Source organism: Prionailurus bengalensis, chromosome C2 (assembly GCF_016509475.1).
Source record: "Prionailurus bengalensis isolate Pbe53 chromosome C2, Fcat_Pben_1.1_paternal_pri, whole genome shotgun sequence".
In the NCBI taxonomy this organism is placed as follows: Eukaryota; Metazoa; Chordata; class Mammalia; order Carnivora; family Felidae; genus Prionailurus; species Prionailurus bengalensis.
The window spans coordinates 91,775,980-91,796,231 of NC_057350.1; the positions used below are offsets into that span (position 1 = coordinate 91,775,980).

Below are 20,252 nucleotides of genomic sequence, written 5' to 3' on the forward strand. Positions count from 1 at the left end.
AAACGACATTCAATATATTTAGTCATTAGGAAAATGCAAATTAAAACCACAATGAGGTATCAGCTTCTACCCACTAGGGTGAGTGTAACTTTAAGAAACAAAAACAGAAAAATAACAAGGGAAGGCAAGGGTATAGAAAAAGTGATCTCATCATATGTATCTGGTTAGAATTTAAAAACAGTACATCTTCTACAGGAAACATCTTGGCAGTTCTTCCAAAACCTAAACATAGAGCTACCATATGACCCAGCAACATATGAGGAATATATACTCAACAGAACTGGGTATATACACAAGAGAACTGAAAGCATATGTTCACACAAAAACTTGTATAGCAATGTTCATAGTAGCAGAATTTGTGACAGCCAAAAAGTGAAAAAAACTCAAATGTCTGTCAACTAATGAATGGATAGATGACATGTGGCATGTCCATAAAGTGGAAAATTATTCAGCCATAAAAAAGTGAAGTACGGATATACAACATGGATTAACTTTGAAAATATTATACTAATTGAAAGAAGCCAATTGCAAAAGACCTCATATTGTATGATTCCATTTGTGTGAAACATCCAGGGTAGGGAAATCCATAGAGACAGAAAATGGATAGTGGTTGCCAGGAATTGGAGGGAGAGGTAAGTCAAGAGTGACAACTAATGGGTATAGGTTTTCTTTTTTGGTGTGATGAAAATGTTTTGGGATTAAATAGTGCTGATTTTTTTTTAACGTTTTTATTTATTTTTGAGACAGAGAGAGACAGAGCATGAACAGGGGAGGGTCAGCAAGAGGGAGACACAGAATCTGAAACAGGCTCCAGGCTCTGAGCTGTCAGCACAGAGCCCGACGCGGGGCTCGAACTCACGGACTGCGAGATCATGACCTGAGCCGAAGTCGGCGGCTTAACTGACTGAGCCACCCAGGCGTCCCAAATAGTGCTGATTTTTGAAAACTCTGTGAATACACTAAAAAATTGTGACTTGTACACTTCAAAATGGTGAATTTTATGGTATGTGAATTGTACCTCAATAATTAAAGATACAAAAAAACAAACAAAAAAAAAACTTTAGTGGAAGTCACACCTCCTCTGTAACTGACTTTTTAGGCTGAGGAATGTGTAATTATATCTGTCCCTTCTGGATTTTCACCTTCTTGAATAAGAAGGCTCTTTCTTTTGCCTTCTTGTGCTTGCTTCACTTATAACAGTCACTTGAGAAATGCTTATTGATTGAATGAAGGAGGGTACTCTTTGGGTATATAAATATACCTTGAGGGAAAGAAGAATCCATGAACATGTATATTTCTTTACTTCATCAATACCAAAGGGTGCTGATAGGCATATTGAATAGTGTGACAGGGACCTGCTTCTACATGCTAGGGTTACTTGAAGAGGCTATGTTGCCACAAAGCTACTCCTAAAACTCCCTGCTGAGAACAGCCTTCTCCACGTAGAACTAAGAGCACAAAGAGTTCTCTGACCATTCTAGGTCCCGGTAAGAATTTCTCACATAAGGTGGGATCCAGAAGTGCCAGTGGGCATTACCCCAATCATTGGAGGCCCCTCCATCAAGCAGGAGCAGTAAATGGAAAATTTAGAGAGGCTGTAAGCTCACTGATCTCTGGCCTTGTTCACAATTCCAATGCAAATCACCTGGCCATTCTTACAATGAAAAGCATGGCCTAAGGACAAAAATCATATTTTAACAACATGTACCTCATTACATTTAAATGTGTTTTAATAGCAGTCCTAATTATATCATAGTTATTTTCATATTTATAAAATGTACAGCATTCCTTTTATATCTTAAAATGAATTACCTACTAAATGGCAATATGAAGTTTTGAGTTACATTTACCAAAATGATTCCTATCCTATGTTTTGTTCTTGATTTAGAGAAGAGAATATAAAATGATTAGAGATTATTGGTGACTGAATATCATATGGTCTGTACTTGAAACTCTCAAAAGGCTAACAATAATTCTCCATGTAACTTAATTATAGACTTAAATAGTGATGTGTTGGAGTTACCTTTCTTCTAGAAAGTGATACAACTCTTTGCTGACTACTCAGTGTTCAGATTTTAACACATTTTCTTAGTAGTTTTGAACCTTTTTCCCCTAGGAAAATCTTGTCCCCCTAATTATATTCTCTTTATATTACCTCTGAACACAAAATCTATCTAGATAGGTAATGAACATCTGAGGAAAGAAATTCTTAACCTGGTTTATGTAAGTCCATAAGGGGGTTATCTAAAGATATCTTTTTTCTAGGTGATCCACGAGTCCTCTAGAATTACAGGTAATTTAAAGTACATTTTTATGTATGGCTTTTTGGAAAGAGAACACACCACTCGAAGCTGTCAGCAACTCAAGTAATAATTACTACTTATATTTTGTGCTCATTCTCATTAATGACATTCATCTCTTCTTCAGGTATAGTATGTCCACAGGATCAAGCTAGACATTATAAGGGATTAAAGACAAATACAAGGCAGCATTCATTGAATCAGGTATTTAACTGTGCAATTGAAGAAACAAGTCTTCTATCGCTTCAGTTTTATATGGAACATGGTGCATTTGTGATCTCCAAGTTCCCTTTCAGTGCTAGAATCTAAAATTGTAAATCATTATTTACATGCAGCAGTGGCGTTAAAAAGGGAAAAAAAGAATAACAATGCAGGACCCTTTGCACTCTTTCACATCATACTCCTCCAAAATCGAGCCTCACAGTTTCAAGCTAGAAGATACCTAATGTGGGATCATCCAACCCCCTAATTGCACACAGGCTCTCTAACTTTTGATTACTGATTGTAGTCAATGTGCGATGTAACGGCCACTATTTACTACACTGACTCTGAGATTTAACGTAATCCTCCTTAAGTCTGCTCAAAAATGGCTTTGAACTGCATGCCAGTCCAATGTGCCAGCTCAGCTGCACCCTACTCCCGGTTCTGCTATATTGCCAGAGGCTGTACTTCAGGCTGTATTTGGTGACTCTTTCAAACTCCTCCTGTCTTACTTCTAATTACCACACTTCCATTCTGTACAACATCAGTGCCATTACTGTGCTGCCTTCCCTCCCCTCTGTGCAGCCGTCGTCTAGCACAGTTGAGGTAATGACTCACTCACTTCCTTGAGTATGCCTTCCTCTTCACCTCAGTTGACCTGACAGTGCCCCAGGGCTCAGCCCCAGAGCAGGTGTAGGACCAATCTGAACTTATTTAAGGGGAACCTAAAGGAGTCTTGCATCCCTGTCCACATTTCAGTGACTGGGATTTTCCTGGGACCTGTAACTCTTCATATTGGCCTAGGAATTCAGTGTCTGTTTTGTGTGTGTGTGTGTGTGTGTGTGTGTGTGTTTAATTGTTCCTCTGCCTCCCCTAAATAGATAACCTGCCAAAAAACTTTGTTACTATAAAACTGAGACCCTGTAATACTTTTCATAATTTCCTCATAGGAACCAGACCCTGCTACAGGACTTCATTCCTGAGATTGCCCAGAATTCTCAGCTACTTCCCACCTACAACTATTGCCCCTTCTCTGTGCCTTCACACAGCAACTAAATGTAAAGTTGTTTACTTTTGTAGGCTTTTAAAGTTTTGTTTTTAATGTTTTATTTATTTTTGAGAGAGACAGCATTAGCAGGGTGAAGGGCAGAAAGAGAGGGAGACACATAATCCAAAACAGGCTCCAGGCTCTGAGCTGGCAGCACAGAGCCTGACACAGGGTTCGAACTCACTAACTGTGAGATCATGACCTAGCTGAAGTCAGATGCTTGACCGACTGAGCCACCCAGGCACCCCAACTTTTGTAGGCTTTTTAAAAAGGCTTGTGATGACATACCACAGAAAAGCAATAATTTAAGATTGAATATTAACCATCTCTACCCTTAAAAATGGATCAAATCTTTCCCATCACAGGGACTTTTTAAAATCATGTCTTTTCTTAGGGTCAATTGAACACAAACTATTCCACCTATCTTATAAGAACTCTTTTGCACCACAGAATCACACTCCTCACATAGCTTTGTGTATCTAAAAACTCATTTAGGGAAACCTGGGTAACTCAGTCGGTTGACAATCTTACTCTAGATCTCAGTTCAGGTCTTGATTTCAGGGTTGTGAGTTCAGGCCCCACGTTGGGCTCCACAGAGGCATGGAGCTTACTTAAAAACATTAAATAAATAAAAAAAAATCATTTATATGTTTTACTACTGCAGAAGCTAGGAATTCCAGTTTCTCCTGTGAAGGACTAGGATTAATCTATTAGGCAATACATTCTGCATCCTTCTTTCGTTAGAGCTGAAGCCAGAGCTAGAGTACTAGGACCTTCCTGATTATACTGGATTGTCCATGTGATACCACTGTCAAGTTATAAGCCAAAAAAAGGTACTTAGACCTAACCAGGAACAGAGACTAGTGAATGACCAGAACGGTTGTTACACTTGGCACTTTTTTTTTCTTCTTGAAGACTGTGAAAATAGAGGCATGCTAAAATTATATCTTTTTCCTTTGTACTTTTTTTATGACAATGAAGCAAAAAAGAGGTTTTTATAATTTCCACTTGTATTACTTTGCTTGGGTTTCTATAAAAAAGTACCATAGACTGGGTGATTTACACAATAGAAATTTATTTTCTCACAATTCTGGAGGCTAGAAGTCTGAGATCCAGGTATTTGTGGGATTAGCTTCTTCTGAGGTCTCACCTCTTGGCTTGCAGATGGCCATCTTCTCCCTGTGTCTTTCCGTGGTCTTTCCTCTGTCTATGTCCTAATTTCCTCTTCTTAGAAAGACATTAGTCATATTGGATTGTGCCCCATCCCAATGCTCTCGTTTTAACTTAATTACCTCTTTAACAACCCTGTCTCCAAATACAGCCTGAGTTATAGGAAGTTAGTATTTCAACATATGAATTTGTTGGGGAGAGGGAGATTTAGCTCATAACACCTTTTGACTCAAAATCACCCGGATTTCATCATCAAAACTATTAGGAAATAGTGGTATCACACAGTAAATACCCATAATGTTAAGTAGCTATTCATAATAACCCCTTTTATTCTCAAGTGACCTGATTTGTCTGAGTATTACATAGTTACCCTCAGACTAAAGAAAGTTCCTTGGTTTTGTCAACTTTCCCTAGTGCACCAAAAGCCATCCCAGGTGATGCCACAAGGCATCACCCGGATCGAGGTTACTGAATAGCAAACCAACCTGTGATTACTCGGTTTAATATTCATCATGGATTCCAAATCTTTTTTGGAACACTGAAACGACTGAGATTTTCAGATAGAGATGATAGTAATAAGTTTGTGGAGCAGGTGAACATTTCAGTGAGATGTATTCTAGAAATAATTGCCTAAAGCACATTATCTTTTTTGGCCTATTGCTTAAATATATGTATATCTGTATTATATTAAAAATTGTCACTTTATCTATTTTTCTCAGTATAACATTGCATTTTCTATTCTATTACTGAAATAAGAAAAATCACCTGAGTGACTAGTTAAAGATGCCTGTTTAAGAGTTTTGTTCAGATTTGTGTTTTAAAAAACAGATTTTTGAATATGGTCAGCAATGAACCAGAACAGATCACGCTGAGTAAAAGATTAGCTGGGATACACTGATTTTCTAGACTCAAGACTACACCAAAAATTCAATTATAAATCTAATTACAACTTTAATTGTTAAACGATCAACCAGATTATTTTTTGTTGCTGAGTGTTTTGTTTCCTGCTGACTCATAAGCAGGTGCACCCGCAGGTGTTAACCTTGCCATCACCATGTGACCTAATCCACCCTACTCTTTCTACTTTCTGTATTACTCTTTACCTTATACCTTAAGCTACAAAATGTGCACAAGCTGAGATACAAATCATACATCTCTGGGTAGAAGCATAAAACTAGGGAAGGATTTGTGGCAGAAAGGGGAAGGGGCAGGTGCTTCAGGCTAGCAATCCCACAGTATGTTTGACTAAATAATAGTCTTTCCAGATGCTCCTCTGAAAATGAACTCTATGGTCAAAAGGTTTGGCAAATCTTCCAGGCTACAATGCTTTTGGAGTTTTGAAAAACACATCACGATAATAATAGGTTTTAAAGTTCTACAGTAAAGAAATCTATGTCACTTAGTTTAATCCTCTATTTCCTTAATAGATTTACTGTGTATATGTTTGTAAATGTTATGAAGTCAAAAGTCTGAGGAATTAGAGAAGGAAAAGTAGAAAAGAAAGGCTTTCAAGAAAGGCTTTAGGCTTGCCCAATAGAAAGGAATGAGGGTATTCAATAATCATATAGGGTATATGCATGTAAGTCACAATTTTTGTGGCTCTATAGGTAGTGTCACTTTGTGTTATTCAGGAGTCAAGGAAAGGAAGTTAATTACCTGAACTGTTTCCACCAAACAGAGTTAATTTCAAATGCAAACAAAGTACCAAAGTCTGGCTTTCAACTGATTACAAAAGTAGTCCACATTTATATTCCTCAAATGTCTAACACTGAAATGGTTATCTCTCAAAAAAACATAATATTCCCAAGATTTAATTTTTCCAATTCTCACTGAAAAATTTAGAACTGAGTGGCTGGTGATAAGCAAAACAAAAGTAGAACACATTTTCTCATCCAGGATGCATCTCTCAAATGAAATTGTATGGGACTAAAATTTACAATGCCAGCAGTTTGAAGCAAATGCAATAACACTTTAAAGTAGCATTACAAGATTTATTTTTACATACTTAAAATTCAAAAACTCTTCAGAGAATACGGGAAATGGAAAATGTTTACTTTCGGAGCACTCAACTATGTTTTGGTTCAACACTAAACCATAAAATAATTCATGAAGCATACCCAACATGTGGTTCTTAGAGTCTGCTTAGTAAATAGATTTTAAATAATTCAAGTGGTAAAAAAGACAAACAATCTTTGATTCTCCACGATTATATACAGAATTTCATGGATAATCTAAAACAGTAGATAATCACCAAATTTGGTATAAAATCACACAGCTTTAAGGCATTTATGCTGTAGCATTCATCCAGTAGAATTTTCCTTAATGATGGAAATGCTCTATAATAATAGTCACCTGTAGATACTGAGCACTTGAAATGTCACTAGTATGACTGAATTTTTAATTGTATTTAATTTTAATTGATTTAATTTAAAATTAAAGTGCCACATATGTCTAGAGGCTACCAGATTAGACAGCACAGTTTTAGCCCTTGAAAATCATGACCAAGAATGGAGTTAAAGCCAAATTTCTATAGCTGACATTGTGATGCCCTATCTGGATATTCCATTTTGTCAATGGGACACATTTTATTTTTTTGAGAGAGAGTGAGAGAGAGCGCACACAAGCGAGAGCACACAAGAGAGAGAGCACACAAGCAGGAGAGGGGTAGAGGGAAAGAATCTTAAGCAGGCTCCACACATGACACAGAGCTGGATCAGGACCATGAGATAGTGACTTGATCTGAAATCAAGAGTCAGAAGCTTAACCATCTGAGACACCCAGGTGCCCTAAGAGGAGACTTTTAATCCTGCTTCTCTGAGTACTATCAACATAGTGCCACCAGCTGTTACACTGTACACAGTTTGTTTTAGTCCCAGAGAATCATTTCAACCAACGGCATGCCCTTCTCGGGGAGGCACACATCCAAAGACTGATTGCAGAAGAGTCATGAAGGCCTGGCCATTCAGTCCACTATTGGAGAATTCTGATAGACCATACACTCATGGGTGGTTATACTGTCCTGCAGCACCACTTCTATCCCTGCCCAGTCCTGCTGGTGTTTTCTTTTTCCCACAGGTACTTATCTCAAACAAAAATCCTGCCAACCACACTGTCTCTCAGTACCTGCTTCTGGAGAACCCCACTACCAGCAATCTCTAAGAACACTTAGGGAGAGATTTTTAGAATTGCTCCATGAAAAAAAGAAAACAAAAGCACAATTAAGAATAATGAAATGCTGGGCGCCTGGGTGGCTCAGTCGGTTGAGCGTCAACTTCAGCTCAGGTCATGATCTCACAGTCTGTGAGTTCTAGCCCCACGTCAGGCTCTGTGCTGACTGCTTGGAGCCTGGAACCTACTTTGGATTCTGTGTCTCCCTCTCTCTCTGCCCATCTCCTGCTCATGCTCTGTCTCTCTCTCTCTCTGTCAAAAGTAAGCATTAAAAAAAAAGAATAATGAAATGCTACATTTTATGTAAACTCAAAGGGGGAATAAGAGAACATGCATTTATCTGCTTTTTTAAAAAAATTTTTTTTAACGTTTATTTATTTTTGAGACAGAGAGAGACAGAGCATGAACGGGGGAAAGTCAGAGAGAGGGAGACACAGAATCTGAAACAGGCTCCAGGCTCTGAGCTGTCAGCACAGAGCCCGACGCGGGGCTCGAACTCACGGACCGCGAGATCGTGACCTGAGTCGAAGTCGGCCGCTTAACCAACTGAGCCACCCAGGCACCCCTTATCTGCTTATTTTTTTTACAAAAAGAAACACAGGAAAGACCAATAAGGAGTGAGTGAAGTGAAATGGAAGAATTGAAGTGGGGGGGAACTTCCCTGAGTACCCATTTTTGTATAATTTTGACTTTTGGAACCATTTTTTATACATATATATGTGTACTCAGGGTATACACACACACACATATGTGTATACACACACACATATATGTGTATATATACACACACACACATATATATTTTTTAACATTTATTTATTTTTGAGAGAGAGCATGGAAAAGCGAGTGGGGGAGGGGCAGAGAGAGGGAGACAGAGGATCCAAAGCAGGCTCCATACTATGAGCGCAGAACAGGATGCAGGGCTCCAACCCATGAACCATGAGATCATGACCTGAGCCAAAATCAAGAGTCCATGCTTAATTGACTAAGCCACCCAGGCACCTTGGAACCATGTTATATTTGATACTAAAAGAAGTCATTAAAGACTGAGGGAATAAACAATTAATGTGAACTACAAATAGAAACCAATAAATCTAAAGACATTTTAAATAAATAACCACCACACTGAAGAGGGGGTGAATATGAAGAACTAATTTTTGATCACAATATTTTTACTACATACCCTTCCTTTAAAGATAAGAACGGTATACACACACACATATATATACACGCAGAGAACAGAAGTTCTTTATACTATTCTACCAAGTACTTTTAATCTTATATCAAAATGTAAAAATAACGAAAAAAAAAACTAAGTTAATAAATTTATATAGGTTTCTATCCCTATTTTTAGGAAAATCAGCAAGATTTCATTCATATTCTTCTATCACCTCCATAGTTTCCCTATTGCAAATTATGTAATCTTATGCCTCATAATCATTGCACTTTGCTATTTACATATGAATATTGACAGTTTCAAATCTTGTTTTATTTACCTGTATTTCCACTTGAAGTTTAGATTTACTTTAAAATGAATTTGAAGTGAACTATAAAGAAATTAAACATTTTACTATGTCTGGTTTTGCAAAAGAAGAAAAATACACAAAAATCAAATGCCATGTATAAGCATTCTTTTATATGTACCATATATAAACACTTATATATATTTATATATTAATAAAAATTTATATACAATTATACATAAACATTTGTATATTTATACATAAGTAAATAAATAAATATATATATATATAAAGATATAATATACAAATAAACAATTTAGCATTTTATAGGCACATTAAGTAAAATAATTATAAGGGGAGGATTGAAAACATTTAGGAAACAAATGATCGTTAAAGAAATTCAATAGTATATTATTGGCTACTACTAACTTATGAGATTAAAAAAGTATTGCTATAGGGACTAAGAGACTACTATGCACAATTTTATAGGAAAAAAGTGGATAATGTAGAACAGATGGATGGATTCCTAGAAAATATAACCTACCAAAATAAATCATGAAGAAATAGAAAATGTGAACTGACAAATTACTAGTAAGGATTTTAAATCTAAAATCTCCCAACAAAGAAAAGCCCAAGGCCATATGGCTTTGCTGGTGAATTGTACCAAAAATTTAAAGAAGAGTTAATACCAATCCTTCTTAAAATCTTCCAAAAAAAAAAAAAAAGAAGAAGGAACACTTTCAAACTCATTTTATAAAATCAGCATTAACCTGATACCAAGGCCAGATAGGGACACCACAAAAGAAGAAAATCACGGGTCAATATCCCTAATGAACATAGATGCAAAAATCCTCAACAAAATAGTAGCAAACAGAATTCAATGGTAGATTAAATGTATTATACACCATGATAAAGTGGGATTTATTCTTGGGATATAAGGATGTTCACCATATGTATACCAGTGTAATACACCACAGTAACAGAATGAAGAATAAAAATAGTATGATCTCAATAGATACAGGGACGACATCTGATAAAATTCAACATCCTTTCATGATGAAAACTCCCAACATAATGGGTACAGAGGGCAAGTACTATAAACTAATAAAGATCATTTGCAACAAGCCCACAGCTAATCAATTCTTAATAGTGAAAAGCTGAAACTGAAAGCTTTTCCTCTAAAATCAGGAACAAGATCACCACTGTTATTCAACATTGTACTACAAGTCCTGGCCAGAGCAATTAGGATAGAGAGAAAAATAAAATGCATACAAATCAGAAAGGAAGAAGTGATGATAAATGACAAAACCCTAAAGACACCATCAAAAATCTGTTAGAATAAACAAATTTAGTGATGTATCAGAATACAAAATGAATATACAAAAATAAGTTATGTTTCTGCACACTAATAATGAACTACTGGAAATGAAGAAAATAATCCCATTTACAATAGCATCAAAAGAATGAAATATTTATGAATAAATTTATATAACAGGGTGAAATATCTGTACACTGAAAACTGTAAGACACGGATTTGAAAGAAATTGGAAAAAAAGACACACAAATAAATGTGAAGATAGCCCATGTTCTTGGATTAGAAGAATTAATATTGTTAAAATTTCCATAATACAGGGACACCTGGGTGACTCAGTCCATAAAGTGTCTGATTTCTGCTCAGGTCATGATCTCACAGCTATGTTGACAGCTCAGAGCCTGGAGCCTACTTCAAGTTCCGTGTCTCCTGTTCTCTCTGCCCCTCTCTGGCTTACACTCTGTTTCTGTCTCTCTTTCACAAATGAATAAATGCTAAATTTTTTTTAAGTTTAAAAAATTTTCCATAATACCAAAAGAGGTCTACAGATTCAATGTAATCCTTATAAAAAATTTAATGGCGTTTTTCACAGAAATAGAACAAACAATCCTAAACTTTTTATGGAACCACAAAAGATCACAAATGGCCAAAACAATCTTGAAAAGAAGACCAAAGGTGAAGGAACCATGTGTTCCAATTCAAAAGTATGTTACAGAGCCATAGTAATCAAAACAGTATGGTATTGGCAAAAAACAGATATACAGATCAAGAGAAAAAAACAGAAAGCCTATAAATAAACACATCCACACATGGATAACTAATAATGGACAAGGAGCCAAGAATATACAATGGGGAATGGATAGTCTGTTAATAAATAATGTTGGTTAAATTGGATAGCCATATGGAAAAGAATGAAACTGGACCCCTATCTTACATCACTCACAAAAATGAAAGTGGATTAAAGATTTGAACATAAGTCATAACATCGTACAACTCCTATAAGAAAACATAGGTGTTAAGCACTTTACATTGGTATCAGCAGTGATATTTGGGGATTTGATACCAAAAGCAAAGGCAATTATTTATTTTGCAAAAGAAAAAAAAAAACAAATGAGACTATATCAAACTAAAAAGCTTTGCACAGCAAATGAAACAATCAAAAAATGAGAAGGCATCCAATGGAATGGGAAAATAGATTTGCAAATAACTTATCACGTAGGAGTTACTATCCAAAAATTCAAAATACACAAGGAGGCCATACAATTCATTAGAGGGAAGAAGAAGAAGAAGAAGAAGAAGAAGAAGAAGAAGAAGAAGAAAAAGAAGGGGGAGGAGGAGGAGGGGGAGGGGGAGGAGGGGAAGGAAGAGGAGTGGGGGAAGAGGAGGGAGAGGAGGGGGAGGAGGAGGAGGAGGAAGAGGAGGAGGAGGAGGAGGGAAGGAGGGCAAGGAGGGGGAGGAGAAGAAGAAGAAGAAAGAAGGAGAAAGAAGAAGAAGAAAAGAAAGAATCCCCAATTGAAAAGTGGGCAAAGGACCTGAATAGACATTTTTTTTCCAAAGACAGTATACAAATGTCCAGTAGGTGCATGAAAAGTTGTACAACATCACCAATCATCCAGGGAAATCTGCATATCAAAATTACACCTATTAGGATGTCTATTATCAAAAAGTCAAAAGATACAAATGCTGGTAAGGATGGAGAGTGAAGGAAACCCTTGTATACTGTTGGTGGGACTATAATCTGATACAGCAACTATGGAAAACAGTATGGAAGTTCCTCAACAAAGACAAATAGTATTACCACATGACCAAGTAATCCTAATTCTGTGTATATATTGAAAGACAATGGAATCACTATCTCAAAAAGATAACTATATTCCTATGTTCATTGTAGCACTAGTCACAATCACTAAAGTATGAAAACCAACTATGTGTCAGTCTACAGATGAATAACAAAGAAATTGTGGCATACATACGCAAGGGTTATTATTCAGCCTTAAAAAATAAACAACTCCTGACATTTGAAACAACTTAGATGAACCTGAAGGATGTTATGCTAAGTAAAATTAGCCAAAGAAAGACAAATACTGCATGGTATCATTTATATGTGGAATCTGAAAAAAAAAATACATACAAGATAGAGAGAGGAAAAAAGAAGGAGAAATAAAGAAAAGTTGAACTTATAGAAACAAAGTAGAATGATGGTTGCCAGGGTCTGTTAAGTGGGAGAAATTGGGACAGCCTGGCAATAGGGTACAAAACTGACATTATAAGAAGAATAAATAATGTCTGAAGATCTAATATTTAACATGGTGATTATAGGTAATGATATTGTATTACATAGTTGAAATTTGCCATGAAAGTAAAAAATTATATGTTCTTACCAAAAAATAAAAGAATAAAAAGAAGGTAAATATAATAGGTGAGGAATGTGTTAATTAACTCAGTAGGAATCCTTCACAAGTTATATATGTATTGACTCATCATATTGTTTTCCTTAAATATACTGAAATTGTCAAGTATACCTCAGTAAAGCTGAAAAATGGAAAAAAAATAAAAAGGAGTTAATGAAAATCTTAATTACCTTGACCTACTTAGAGAATTAAGCAATAGAATGTCACATTTAACATGGATATAGAAAGCTTTTCTGTAGTGACTATATTACTAACTTTAGTTTCCAGATTGCTTTGGCATAATATGGATTATTTTCGGCCAGTAACTAGAAAAGAAAAAAAAAATTAACACATATCATGCCCTGTTTTCTGAAAGACATCAACAAAGAATACTTTTGAGTTCACTATAATTTTTGATTTGGAAATCAACTTCCTGTTTTTTTAAGTTTATTTATTTATTTTGAGCAAACTGGATGTGGGGCTTAAACCCAAGAAACCATGAGATCATGACCTGAGGTGAAACCAAGAGTCAGATGCTCAACGTACTCAGCCACCCAAGCACACTGGAAACCAACTTCTTAAACCGCTGAGACTTACTATATAAGGCTATGAGAATTGTCTGATACTTCCGGAGTATAATTTGCCACATGTTGAAAATTCACTCTTCATAATGAATAGTTTAGAAATAATAAGATTGCTATTATATTTATATAGCCTTTATCATTTGATAGTGAAAGTCAAAACAGACTACACTGATATTTTTATGATTCACATTAGTTCTATTAATGATATTTTCTCTAAGATAGCTTAAGTTTGGCAACACTAAAACCTCCTGCTACTATAGTTTACAGTTCCTGACCATAGCAGATAAAAAAGTATAAAAAGTAGCTGGGAAAAGTAAAATTAATTGTACTGTACAGCATAATTTATTATTTCTCAGATGTATTCTTGCTCTTTTATGCAATTTCGGCAGATATTTTCTGCTCAGCTACTGCCTACTACTTTGAAAAAGGGGTTGTACTTATGATATTATGAATTTCAATCTTTCAGAAAGATAATCAGATGGTTGTATTTTACACAGTTTAAAGCTATTAAAGGAAAAGGTTAATAAAGTTGGGGAAATGACAGGTTTGAATACATTCCACTAAAATAATCTATATAATTTTGTGATTGAAAATAAAACAAGGTCTTTTTGTTGTTGCTTTTCTTCACATACTTTGGTTAATTAATTATTCAATTTATTTATTTTATAATATATAATTGTTATTTTTGTAGATAAGAATAGAAACTCTAGTCTGGAAGAATAGTGGCAATTGCATATGATTCAATCTAAATTTGTTCTGATGTCATAGTGAACAATTTGAACATGTTGATGTCTAAACCCGTAGGCAAGCTTTATAAATTTAGCATTGTATTTTATGTTTCACTTGCAACATTACACTTAAGCAAGTGTTAAAAGCAGGGAAAAAACAAACACATGAAGCCAAGTGCTGTTTTTAACATTAAATTTGAATCATTTGTCAGATATCACACCAAATGCAACTCTGATTTTCATAAATCTCATTTACCTAAATTTTATGGTTGATGCCAGATAATGTTAGTAGAATCCCCATTTGGTTAGAAGTTCTGCACTTGGGATTTAAAGTCTGGTTATGTTAATCTAGTTACTTTGATTAGGTCAGTTTCTCTAAGTATCAATTTACTTATCTAGAAAGTGGGGATAATAAAAGCTGTCCTGCTGAAAGATCTAATAAGATAAAGCATACAAACTCGTCCTATAAAAATGTAAAACTAATTTTTTCTGTTGTTTCCATTAGCTTCTTATACTAATTGTGATGGAAATTCACTGATAAATCATTTTTTCAAGCAGTGGATTTTATCATCTTGGAATCCCCATAGATTTTTATGGCAACTTTGATTCTTAAACAAATGGATTATCTCCACTGAGTATGTGTTTAATTCAAAATAGAGGGTTCCAAGCACAATAATTAGTAAAGAACATCCTGAGTGACTAATAAACTACGTGGCACACACATATTATCTATGAACATAATCATTCAAAATATTCTCTAAGGGGCTGTAATCTCAGACATTCTAGCAGTTATAAATTTCTCTGTTTGAGATCAAGAAAACCTATGTAACTAAAATTATTTTTCAAACAAAATTTAAATTTTTGCAAGGAGCAGTTTGAATTTAAACAATCTGTCTTTTCAATATGGTGCAAATTAAACTCACCAAGAAAAAAATCAGCTTAACAATGAGCCACTCTTTAAATAGTTCTTAGAATCAAGTTGGACAATATTTCACGTAAATCTGAAGCCTTCAGGACACATACAAGAACCACCAGTTAGAGTAAAATAATAAAAACACAGACACTTTATTTTTTCCCAACAAAATGACAAGGCATTTCATGCTGTGAATATCTAACACTTTGTTTTGACACTAGGCACATATTTATATTTCCTGCTATTCTAGTGAGGGAATAGTTCAACACTGTCTCAGTTGATTTAGTGCCAACTGAAGTCAGTCTTCTGACATTTGTCCAGGTAACTGGACCAAGAACACCTGGAGAAGACTTGTCACAAATTACAGTGATATTCTTTATTCTTTGAATGGTTTGGGTTGGCAGAGGTGATGTTGAACAGACAGCAGGTAAACAACACACAGATTCACTGAATTGTAACACTGGGAATATTAAATAAACTGTGTCGTTTGATACACTTCACTAGAGTAAAACCACTGAAAAAACCCTTCCTCTCCAGAATTTGAAACAAAGAAAAAAAAAAGGGGGAAAAAACAGGATTGTAACAAATGGAGGGACATATACACAAAACTTTAAATCAAGATGGATTTCAGAAAGTAGGGTATAAGGATAATTAAGTCTAAGTCAAGATAAAAGAAAATTTGGATTTCAATTAACTGGTTGTCCATAGATTAGACAGGCAGTTTTTTGGAGATGGTACTAAAAATAAATTCTATATCCAGGAGAAGTTTCCGAAGATAAATTATTTTTTTAAAAAAAAGAATATGGAAAGAAAAGAATTTTTAACTACTAATAGTATTTTTGGTCTGGTTGTCAGACAATCTGAAGCTTAGAAATTGGGGAAGGATTTTCTTTTCCACGTTTCAACATAGGCCAAATGATATATCCTTAAAGATACCCATTTCTCACCTCCCTATATTTATTCTCACCCTTAGTTTTCTGGTTCACTCTTTGTTTCGAGTTTTACCAATTAATACATTAAAGTTAAGTATATCTTTGTTTATAACTGGTCACTGGTGTTATAATTATGAGCAGTGACTGTAAATGTTAGTTCTTATTCCACATTTCCATGAGCCCCCAGCTAACGTGATGATAAGTTTTTGTCACTCAAAACCATATGAGCCCTAAAGTCTCTTAGAATTCTAAAATTAGATGGTTCTAGGGAATGAGGTATGCTTCGACTATAGTTTATTATAGTTGAAATACTTGTAGCAAGTTGGTGGAAGCAGTATGATGAAGTCTGCTATTCTGGACACTTAATCTTTGAAACATTTGATAATTTATCAAAGGAATTAAGAGAATACATTAGACTTTAAATATCCTAATATCTTAAGCAGAATTTCTGCTGTTTTGAGTGGTACAATAGGTGTGAAAGAATTGACAGGAGCATTTAAGGAGAAAAAAAAACCACGTATTTTGTAAACAAACCTGTCAGAAGTACAATGCTTATAGACACTTTTTTTTTTTTAGTTTTAATTAGGTTAATTAGAATCAGGGTACAGCCCAGGGTCAGAATCATCAAAGACAAGTAGTCATGTTAAGGGAACAAGTTACTCACTCAACCAATATTTACTGAGAGCTAATGGAGTAGAAAAACTGGGTCCAGGATCCAGAGCACATATATTCCTCAGTCCTGATTGGCATGGAGGCAGGGAAATGAAAGGCAGCAATATAAGATATTGAAAGAACAGTAATATGAGGTCACAAAGTTTAGGTCAGTAGTCCTAGTGGTCCAAATGTGATTTGGCAGATGAAGCATAGAGTTCTTTAACTCATTGGGTCTCAAAATTCATTTGCATTACCTGAAGAGTTTGTTAGAACACAGAAAGTTGGGCCCCTCTTTCAGAATTCCTATTTAAGTCTAGGGCAAAGTTTTAGATACTGCATTTCCTTACAAACCATCTTGTAAGATCTGTATCTCTATCTATGTATCTATGTATTTATTATATTAGTATGGTTCCTTTTAATGTGAAGAAAATAAGGTTCATTGTGGTTAATATGCCAAATGAAGGTAAGGGCTTATTTCTGTTAAAAGAATGAGACTTTTTTTTCAGTGTTATGGGAGGAAAGGTTATTTAAAATCTTTTTTACTCTTTGTTCTGATTCCATAATAATCAAGAACTTTCTGGATATGCAATGAGGCTTACTGAGCAAAAAACCTATCTTACAGAAGTTCCTGTGTCTTATGTAAATCCATTTGGATCATGTATCATGGAAGAGTGCCTTGGCATTCTTGTTTAAAAAACACCTACTTGGGGCACCTGCGTGGCTCAGTTGGTTAAGCATCCAACTTCAGCTCAGTTCACGATTTAACGGCTCGTGATTTCAAACCCCACCTCGCTCGGGCTCTTTGCTGACAGCTCAGAACCTGGAGCCTGCTTCCTATTCTGTGTCTCCCTCTTTCTCTGCCCCTCTCCCACTCATGCTCTGTATTTGTCTCAAAAATAAATAAACATTAAAAAATAATAAAAAAAACACCTACTTGAATCAATACAAAAATTGTGGTATGCTTCCCAATAATAAAAGAAAATTACTTACTGATACATGCAACAATGAATAAACATCAAAGACATTATTGTGAGCAAAAGAACTTGCACACGATATACTTACTGTGTGTTTCTATTTGTACCAAGTTCTAAAATGTACCATGATATATGTGAGACTGGTGCTTAGCAAGGGCTGGTGATGGGAAGGATTCTGAACTCTCAGACGTGATGAAAATGTACTACAGCTAAATAGGCAGAGAGATTACATGGGTATATCCTTTTGTCAGTTAATATGTGTACATTTCAATCTGCGTAAATTTTCTGTGTAAAAATAGCAAGTGGCGCTGTGGGATGTGAGAGATGTACAGACAACACAAAACATAAAACTAGAAATGTAGATAGTTAAGGAAGCCAGGTGAGGCATATGGAAAGTTCATTATGTATTCTGTTTATAATATACACATATGTTAAAAAACAAAACCACACACTTGGATTTTTATTATTCCATACCCTTCTTTAGAACTTAATTATCCTTAGATTAGTTAATAAAATAAAATTCCTAAAACTGGAAAAAGAAGTGCTTTTATATTACTTCCTCTAATAATCATTTACCTAACTATACTGTAGGGTATTAAGTCAGATACTTTTATTCACTTTGAACAAATATTTATTTGTAGTTGTTATTTACAATTCACAACCTGTCTTCTCCTCTTCCCTCTCTTCCTCCCCACAAAATTGAGGAGGGTTGCATTACATTTTTTAAAAATGTGACTCAAACCCCAAGACACAGAGATCTTAAGACAATTGCAGGAGGAAGGGATAAATGAATCAGAAACCAGTGGAATAGGTCACTACAGTTCATAAGAGCTTCTCAGCAACCAGAGAAAAGAGAGAAAAGGGTTGAATCTTTTCATTTTCTTTATGTTTTATAGAGATTAATATGTAAAAGAAAAAAAAAGAGACCCTCCCCCGGCCACACATATACACTGGCATGATATTTGTAAAGGAATTCTTCATGTGAGTACATTAAGAATTGAGTGATATTATTTATTGCATTTGTATTTTGTTATTGGGCCTAAGAATTCTGACTTATAATTTTGCCCCAAATGGTTAGTTATTTCATCTTTGTTTAAGAATGTAGGCAGCAAGTGTGATTACTCACATTATAAAAATGCTTCTGTAAGAAGGATTCTAAAGGAATGATGGAAGTAGAAAATCATGATTTAGCAAATACCACAGAAATAATTGTAACAAACAAGAGTCATTGATGAATGCTGTTATTTATGAGGAAAAGTACAATAAAAAAGAGGATATTTAGGTATCCTTATAGTATCTTCCCAGAAGACATCCATGGATTACAACGGGGAAAAATAGTACCAATACAGGAGAGAAAACTGGCAAACACCAGTTTGAAACACATAGTTTTCATAACCAAGGGATAAAAGTTAATAGCATGGGAAATGACGCATATCCGCAATATGTACCTCCTCACATAATACACTGAGGAGGGCACACCATCTCTTCTGCAGTATTCCTGCCAAAAACCTATAACCACAATTTAATCATTAGAAAATATTGGACAAACTCAGTTGAGAGATTCTACAAAATAAACTGCCAGTATTCTTCAAAGGGTCAGGGTAATAAAAGAGATACTGAGGGATTATTTCAGATTGGAGAGGAGTAAGGAGACAAGGTAACTGAAATGTAGCATGGAATTCCAGACAGGATACTGGGTCAGAAAAAAAAAAAAGTCTATAATTAGTTAACAGCACTGTATCAATGCTAATTTTATGGCTTTGGTACCTGCATAATATTATGTAAGATGTTAATACGAGAGAAAGCTGGCATTAAGTTACACAGATTTTCTAAATACTCTATTTAAAATTGTTTGTGAGTTGAAATTATTTCAAAGAAAATAAGAGAAAAGAAAAAGGGGGAAAAAAGCATTCTGAGATTGCTTGAGAATCTGGCCAACATTTTGCTAGATAATACCGGATTCTAATTTATGAAATGACTGGAGCCAAAAACAATGTTAAGAGCAAATGGGGGTGATTGAGCAATTTACCAATTTAAAAGGAGTATTCATAAAGTAGCTTTGCGATAGCATGGCAGCCTACTGATTCATCACCAAGAGTTAGCCTCCACATGTACACGCCTGATGCTGAGCTGTAACAGCCCAGGGAAGTCAGAGCATTTGCAAATGGGAGAGGTGGAATGGATTTTTGGTGATGCCTAGAAATTGTAGATGGACATTTCCTAATTTTAATTTCAAAATTCTGTAAAAGACTGTAAAACACAGATCAATAAGGTCTCAAGAAAAATCCTAAATAGATTATTTAAAGTGCACGTGGGAGGACAAAGCAGACACCAGTAGACCTAACACAATTTATAAATTATAACTCATATTTGACTCAATAGACTTCTTTCTTGCAGAGTTATTGATTAAGCAGA

General features: G+C 35.1%; 1 protein-coding gene across 3 annotated transcripts in view; it reads right to left on the reverse strand.

Moving 5' to 3' along the window:
• Positions 1–20,252, reverse strand: part of NAALADL2 (N-acetylated alpha-linked acidic dipeptidase like 2) — a 1,353,396-nt gene that overhangs the window by 467,639 nt on the left and 865,505 nt on the right. The gene's annotated exons all lie outside the window — the stretch shown is intronic.